Source organism: Microtus ochrogaster, chromosome 2 (genome assembly GCF_000317375.1).
Source record: "Microtus ochrogaster isolate Prairie Vole_2 chromosome 2, MicOch1.0, whole genome shotgun sequence".
Taxonomy (NCBI): domain Eukaryota; kingdom Metazoa; phylum Chordata; class Mammalia; order Rodentia; family Cricetidae; genus Microtus; species Microtus ochrogaster.
In genome coordinates this window covers 29,811,829-29,819,655 of record NC_022010.1, presented here as the reverse complement: position 1 = coordinate 29,819,655, position 7,827 = coordinate 29,811,829, and the positions used below count along the sequence as shown (strand labels likewise).

Here is a 7,827-nt window from a genome sequence, read left to right as displayed (position 1 = left end):
GTATTGGGCACAAACTGTGTAGAAACCTGCAGCATTTTTGCCTAAAGGTTATGGAGGTGAACCAGGTGTGGTCCGCACGCACCCCTAATCCCAGACCTGGGAGGCAGAGATGGTAGAAGGCTGAGTTTGGAGTTAGCCTGAGGTACTTAGTAGAAGTCTTCCAGAAAAGAGAAAGGTGTGTGTGTGTGGGGGGGGGGGGGGGGAGATTGATTTGTTTCACCAAGTAGACATTTCTAGAGTTTTTAAAAGAATTGAAATATTTATTTTATTTTGTATTACAGTGTAAGTGGACTTAAATAGAATTTTTTGTCATGGTGCGTGTGTGTGTGTGTGTGTGTGTGTGTGTGTGCGCGCGCGCGCGTACGTGTGTGTGCGCGCGTGATGCATGATAAGCATGTGTGTGAGGGCACAAATGTGGAGGTCAGAGTGTGTGTGTGTGTGTGTGCGCGCGCGCGCGTACGTGTGTGTGCGCGCGTGATGCATGATAAGCATGTGTGTGAGGGCACAAATGTGGAGGTCAGAGAACGACTTTGGGGAGGGGGTTCCTTCCTTCCACTGTGAGAAACCAGCAGTAGCGATCAAACTCAGATCATGAGGCTTCGTATTTACCCTTGAACTCTCTCTCAGCTCGAGAGTTAAAATCCTTAATGCTTTGTCTGTCTTCATGCAGCATTGTGGCTGGCACACTTTCTAGAGAGCCAAAGAAGGGAACGGCTTCTGTCAAGCCAACTGCCCTCAGAAATTAAGCGTCCCCGCAAAGGGATCTGAGTTGGTGAGTCACCCCCAGGTGCCAGATAGAAGGCTAGTAAGGGCCACTGCACCTTCCCTGGCTCACGAGGCAGGTGTTTGTCAGTGGGGACAGAGATGGAGGCCTGGGTCCTGATCCCCTGCCTTCTGGCAAGGGAGAGAAGAGATACCACAAAGAGGGTGGGTCAGAGCTCATGCTGTTGACCTGGCTTCGTACACACTATCGTCAGTAGGGTCAAATGGGAAAACTGTTGTCTTCCTTTATGGCTTAAGTAACTTGACCGAGGTCTGCCATTTGATTAGTACTGACGTCCAGTTTCACACCCACGCCTGCTCGATGCCAAACGTTTCATTTCTCCAACTCCGCAGAGCACAAGAGGCAGCAGACTCTGGGCTGATAGCATTGTGCTCCTGTCTGTACAGAGTAAGAGCGGTGCTTGGCTTGGCAGCACATCTACCCAGTGAGAAATGATCCAGGCCAGGGGTGGTGGGGAGCTTCTCCGTGGCTCCCCCATCTTTCCTTTTGGATATGTGGGCCTAGAAGGGGAACAACAACTGTAGGAAAAATCCCAAAGGCACAAATTGATTTAAAACAAAAGTGAATGGAGCCAGGGGGTGGTGGCGCAGGTCTTTAATCCCAGCACTTGAGAGGCAGAGACAGGACGATCTCTGTTAGTTTGAGGCCAGCCTGGTCTACAGAGTGAGTTCCAGGATGGCCAAGGCTACACAGCGAGACCCTGAATCAAAAAACCTACAGATAAAAAAAAGAAAGGAAAGGAAAAAGTGTTAGATAGCATAGAGTGGTGTTCAGTATGGGGGCTTGACTGTCTCTGTGACCTATGACTTTGGTGGCTTGGGCTCGGCCAGACTATGAAGCCGTGTTAAGCCCCAAGAGGTGCTGCTCATGTCTACTTTGGCTTTGACTGTCCACCCTCCTCTTAAATATGACTTCCACCACGTTAGCTTCCTTGGGCTATCATGACAAACCCCACAGACTGGGAGTGAACATACCGATATCACCAATAACCTCAGGGTTCTAGAGTCCGAGAGTTCAAGGCCAAAGGGTCTGTGGGGTTGCTTTCTTTGGGGTCTTCTCTCATTGACTCCAAGACAGCTGCCTTCTGTTCTCTCACAAGGGAGGGAGGCCCCCTCCCTGCCTCCACTTTCCTTCATTTCCAAATCTTTCCTACGGACACCAGTAAGATTTCTTAGGGCTTTTCATAATGGCTGTCTTTATCTCACTAAATATTTTAGAATGTGTTCCTATGTTGCTTAAGGATTTCTCCCCTCCATTTTAAATTGTGCATATGTGTTTATGTGTCCGTGTGTGAGTGTGTGCACATGGGAGTTGGGCTCATTGGAGCTGGAGTTCCAGGCAGTTAGGGAGCCACCTGACACGGATGCTGAGAACGAACTGGGGTCTTCTTGCAACTGCTTGCTCTTAGCGGGGGAGCCAGCCCTCCACTGAGTGACTTGTTTGTGCAGACACATTTTTCTTTGGGTCACCAGCTCACAAAAAAAGAAAGATGCAGAGACTTATTGTTAATGATGATAACTCAGCCTTAGGTTAGGCTTGTTCCTAACTAGTTCTTATACTTTAAATTAACCCATATCTTTTTCTCTACGTTCTTTTACATGGTTTGCTTACCTCCATCCTGTACTACCTGTCCTGTTTCCTCTCTGCCTCCCTGGCTACTCTTTGTCTAGAGGTCCCTGCTAAACCTCCTGCCTAGCTATTGGCCATTTAGCTTTTGATTAAACCAAACGCAGTGACACATCACACAGTGTAAAGGAATATTCCACAACATGTTTGTTTCCTGTTTTTCGTTTTTCTCCCCCTTGAGACAGGGTCTCACTGTGTAGTCCTGACTAGTCCCAAACTCACTAAGAGCCTCCAGTCCCCCACCTCCCAACTGCTGGGATGAAAGGTGTGTGTCACCAGGCCGAGGTTTGAATGTCAGTAGACATATAGCATCCCTGTGTTTAGGAACATGTGTTGGACATGAAAGTCTTCCAGGCACTCACTCCTACAGAAAAATAAATAAATCTTAAAAATTAAAAAATCTATGAAAAAGAGTTAAGACTCTCACCACATGGTGGTGGTGCACGCCTTTAATCCCAGCACTCGGGAGGCAGAGGCAGGTGGATCTCTGTGAGTTCTAGACCAGCCTGGTCTACAAGAGCTAGTTCCAGGACAGGCTCCAAAGCCACAGAGAAACCCTGTCTCGAAAAACCAAAAAAAAAAAAAAAAAAAAAAAAAGAATTAAGACTCTCTTTAGGGGTAGCATATTTTGAAGTGTTTTCATCTTGGCTATACACAATATTTATGTACCTATAAACATGTAGTATATGTGGGTATATGCATGAACATGTCCACACACAGTCATGTGTAGCACAAGAATACTTGGACTTCATATATAATACTGTTCCTCAGGGCTATATTACCTGGTGAGGCTGTGTTAGTGGGTTCACGCTGTGATGTCTTGTACAACGATAGCCAAAGAACACATTTCTTAGAACAAACTGACTTCGTATAGAAAGTTGGAATTACAGTGCAGATAAAACATTGTGTTGTTTTATAGTCTGAACGCTTCCATATAGTTAAGAAACCTTTGGGAGCTTTATTTTCTATGGCCACATAGTATTGAGTCTTAGGAATGCTTCAGGCTGCTTTTAACCATTGTTTTTACACGCTATGGCATTTCTTCTTTTGCTGTGGCAATTTAAACACACACAGTCTCACATAAACCTCTCTGAGCAGCTCTCATCATTTCTGCATATCTGTATTTTCTTCTACGGATTGTGAGCGGAGCCCTTCCTCTTGAGAGATGGCACATTGCTATTGTGGAGAGAAACCATCCTTTACCATAGCTCAGACATGCTGGCAGCCCTTTCAAAAGTCACTAGAGGGATTTGGTGGAAAAACAGCATCTCCTGGGTGACCCGGACCACAGTTGAGTTTACCTGCTTCAAACTGATCCTTTTTCTTTTTCTGCCCCGAAGTCCCTTTGTCTTAGTCACTATCCTGTTGCTGTGAAGAGACTCCATGACCACAGCAACTCATATAAGGAAATATTCCATTGGCGGAGGCTTACAGTTCAGAGGGTCAGTCCATTATCATCATGGTGGGAAACATGGAGGTGCTCAGGCAGACATGGTGCTGGAGAAGGAGCTAAGCAGTTCTGCATCGGGATCAGCAGGCAGCAAGAAGAGAGAGTGAACCACTCTGCCTGGCTTGAGCTTCTGAAGCCCCAAAGCCCACCCTAAGTGACACACTTCCTCCAACAAGGCCACTCCTCCTAATAGTGCCAATGAGGGCGGGGGGCATTTTCATTCAAACCACCACACACACCATGGCGGGTCCTGTCATCGAGGGCTTCCTCGTGTTGGTCTCAAAGTCATCTTCCTAATGGAATCATTGAACTGAGCCCTGTGCTAAAAATCTCCTAGGTGGATGGAATCTAGGTTGGTTTTTATGTGGAATATTTGTAAAGTTTTCAAGCCCAAAACCAAAACAAAAAAGAAAAAAAAAAAAGATCAGGGGCTTGAGAGATAGCTCATTGGCTAACAGCAGCAGTAGCTGCTCCTCCGAGGCTCTCTTCCCAGTACCCGCAAAGAAGCCCATGATTGCCTATAACTCTAGTTCCAGGGGGCCTGAAGCTGTCTTCTAACCTCCAGGGTTGCCTGGCGAAGCTGGCTTTACAGACAGAAAGGAATTAAAGCCCGCAGAATTCAATTTGCCTGCATACTAGAGGCGGGAGAAGGAGCACCAGGAAAGTAACTGGTTATCGGTGCTTCAGCTTGCTCTTTTTGCTAACGGATTTAAGCAAAGGGAACTCTCTATTTTGACAGGCTAAACTGGCTATCCCTAATTCCTTGAAAAGTCAGTTTAGTTCAGTTTGGTGATGTAGGATTTTTATCGCGAGTGACTCCATTTTGATATTCAGCTTGCTCTGTGGAAGTCTAGTGCACTAACTTAGTCCTAAACAAGGACTGACAATAATTTTTAAGAGGACACAATTTTTTATAAGTAGTAATGAAATAATTCATGGAGGACACACAGTAGATGAAGTGATCAAATTCAGAGTCATCCGATGTTGAAGGCAAAGCTGGCAGGCTTTGATAGGTGAGAGGCTTTCCCTCTGAGGATGGGACACCCTTCACAGAGAGGTCAGATGGTAAAGGTTTCTTTCCAAAGAGTCAGGAGACCTCCTTACAAGATTGGCAGGTATATCATCACTTGCATGATTGACACTTCATTTGGCTGTTTTAAAACAACACATGTGGGCTGGAGAGATGGCTCAGTGGTTAAGAGCATTGCCTGCTCTTCCAAAGGTCCAGAGTTCAATTCCCAGCAACCACATGGTTGCTCACAACCATCTGTAATGAGGTCTGGTGCCCTCTTCTGGCCGGCAGACATACACACATATGCATAATAAATAAATATTTTTAAAAAAACAACGCATGCTTGGTGCCTTATTATAATCCCAAACACTGTTCAAAATGTTTTTACGCTATCGACGTCCTTCGATGTGTTCATTAAAGCTTTCTGCTGGGCAGTATACATTAATAAATCGTTAATTCCACAGGAATATCACATCTGTGACTGACGATGACCCCCATTACTGATAAAGGACACTTGAGAACACGTACATATCCATTTTTTTTTCTACGAAGACTGTGGGGCTATGAAGGTGTTAATATCTCTTTACTTCTCCCATGTCCCGTGATTATTGGGCCTTTATAGATGTAGCCCCCCCCTTTAAAAAAAAACTTCATTTTTTTCTGTATTGGAGTTTTGTCTGCCTATGTCAGTGTTCCGCATGCGTGAGTTACAGACAGTTGTGAGCCACCATGTGGGTGCTGAGCATTGAACTGAAAGAGTAGTCAGTGCTCTTCAGCCCCATAGACTGTAATTCTTGCTTTTGGAGCAGAGATCAGAAAGAATCCCAGAGATGAAGACTGGTTTGGGGTAATAAACTTGGGGTGAGTCCCTCCGGAGTGAGCTGGCTCCATTGGCCCATTAGCCTAGGGAGGAAGTACTGTATCAAAGGGAGGCTAGCGGGCTTTGGGGCCCTCCCTGACAGGGGCGAGGCTAAGGCGTTAGCTAGGACACTGCCGTAAAGAAGTCCAACGACAAATGAAGATTTACAACCAAGTTCTAAAATTTCTTTAAAGTATGTCTCATGTCTCACATCGTTTGAAGCAGGAACCCTGTTAAGGTTAGCTGTCAGTGGCTCCCCAGGCGGGGGCTGGCACGGCTCAGCCTGTGTCACCCACAAGCTCTGACCAAAACACCGTTGTAGCTGCTGGGGACCAAGGGCGAGCGCCGGGGAAAGCCCGGTCCCGGCTGTCCCCGCCCACAGGGGCGCGGCCGCGCAGCACACTCATTGGTGCTCGGGAAGGTGACGCGCATCACTGGCCGTGGCCGCGGGGCCCGCGGAGGGCGGCGCGCGGCTGATGAAACCGGCTCGGATCCCTCCCGCGCGCGCCATCCCCTCCGCCAGCAGGTGTGAGCGGTTCTTTACCTCGGTTTCTACCCAGCTCAGCATCCCGTCGCCTCCTCGGTGAGTACGCGATCCCGGTGAATGTCCAGGGAGCTCTAAAAGCCTGTGTCACCTCTCTCTGTGCGTGGGAACCCAGGGCCTCGCGTGGCCGCTCAGACAGGTCGAGGGTTCTTCTTAACCTCCCCATCTCCGGGGATGCTGCGTGGGGCGGGCACCCGTATTCCGGTCGCCTCCTCCGAGTCCATCTTGGTCCTTTACAAGCGCGGCGTGGTGTATGATGCAACAGCGGGAGGGAGTGGGCAGAGCGACCCAGGTAGTCCGGCCACGCGTGGTCGTGCGAAGGCTCCACGTGGGCGCGGGAACTCGTCCACGCTGGCCGCCCCTGGTGACATCCGGAGCCGCCGCTGCCCGGGAGATCTTCCCTTACATGGCGCGGTGCGCGGCACCCCGCCCCGCCACGCGGTCCGGGGCAGTGTCGTCAGCCGAGCCGCACGCAGGGTGGACTCCATCAGGTCCCCCAGACAGGTCCCCTGTAGCCGGAGACCTGAGATTCCCGCTCTCCAGGTCGCTTCCGTAGTCCTCAGAGGTCGCTTTGGAGGGACTCCTTCTCGGGTGGATTTTCCTTGTGACCTGATTCGGCCTGCACAGACTGTTCTTCCAGATGGTGTGGAGTGGGAGGAAGTTCTTCCGGCTCCATAGACAACCTGTGCTCAGCGTGTTCCTTTCTGCGTAGGGGAAGACTTCCTGGGCACGGACAGGTCACCCGCCACGCGTGTCCGCAGAGCAACCTGGTGCCAGTGTCGCTCGCCCCAGTCCACGTCTTGGTGTGTTGAGATAGCCAGACATGTGCTGGGATAGCCAGACATGTGCCGTCAGGAAAACAAAACAAACCAAAAAACTACATTTCCCAGCACCCACGGTTATACTCTCGCGTGCTGGAGGACACGGCTGGGATTTCAAACATAGGTGTATTTTTCCTAAAGGCAAATAAAGTTTTCCTAGAACCCCGAATATTATCTCTGGCTGAATATCCTCGCAGTGATGGGGTCAGTTTGTAATTTACTTGGGATTTTCTTATCATTTCTTGCCCTTCACGTGTGGTTGAGATAATAGGAAACCACCCCGGTATTTTTAGTTGGTTTCAATGGAAATCATTATTTTTTATATGAGCACGCCCTTCTGTCACTAAAACAAAAGGGTTTAAGTCATGTGACCTTAATAGAAATTTAGGGGGAAAGCCAACCCTTGGATGGAAACAGCTTTGAAAAGTTTAGCGTTTTGAGATCATGTTTTATCTAAGGGTGAAATTTAGAGGATATAGAACAGGGCTTGAATAAACAAACAAAGAGTTGACAAGAGAACAGAGATACCTCAGAGACTGGGGCTGAGTCTCACAGCCACAGGGCTTGGCCCATAATTACTGGGCCTTATGTATGTATGTATGTATGTATGTATGTATGTATGTATGTATGTATGTATGTATTTAAGGTGTGAAGACCACATGGTTCCGTTAGGGATTTCTCTTCTAAGATACAAGGTCATCATATTTGGTAGATCTGTCACCCCCACCCCC

General features: G+C 48.2%; 1 protein-coding gene across 2 annotated transcripts in view; it reads left to right on the top strand.

Annotated features, from left to right (window-relative positions):
• Positions 1-5,636: 5,636 nt before the first annotated feature.
• The window catches only part of Slc7a1 (solute carrier family 7 member 1), a 69,947-nt gene continuing 67,756 nt past the window's right edge, over positions 5,637-7,827 (top strand). For both annotated transcript variants that reach the window (XM_005344718.3, XM_026785069.1), the window contains exon 1: positions 5,637-6,314. The gene's annotated coding sequence lies outside the window, so the exon portion shown is untranslated. The remainder of the gene's footprint in view (positions 6,315-7,827) is intronic.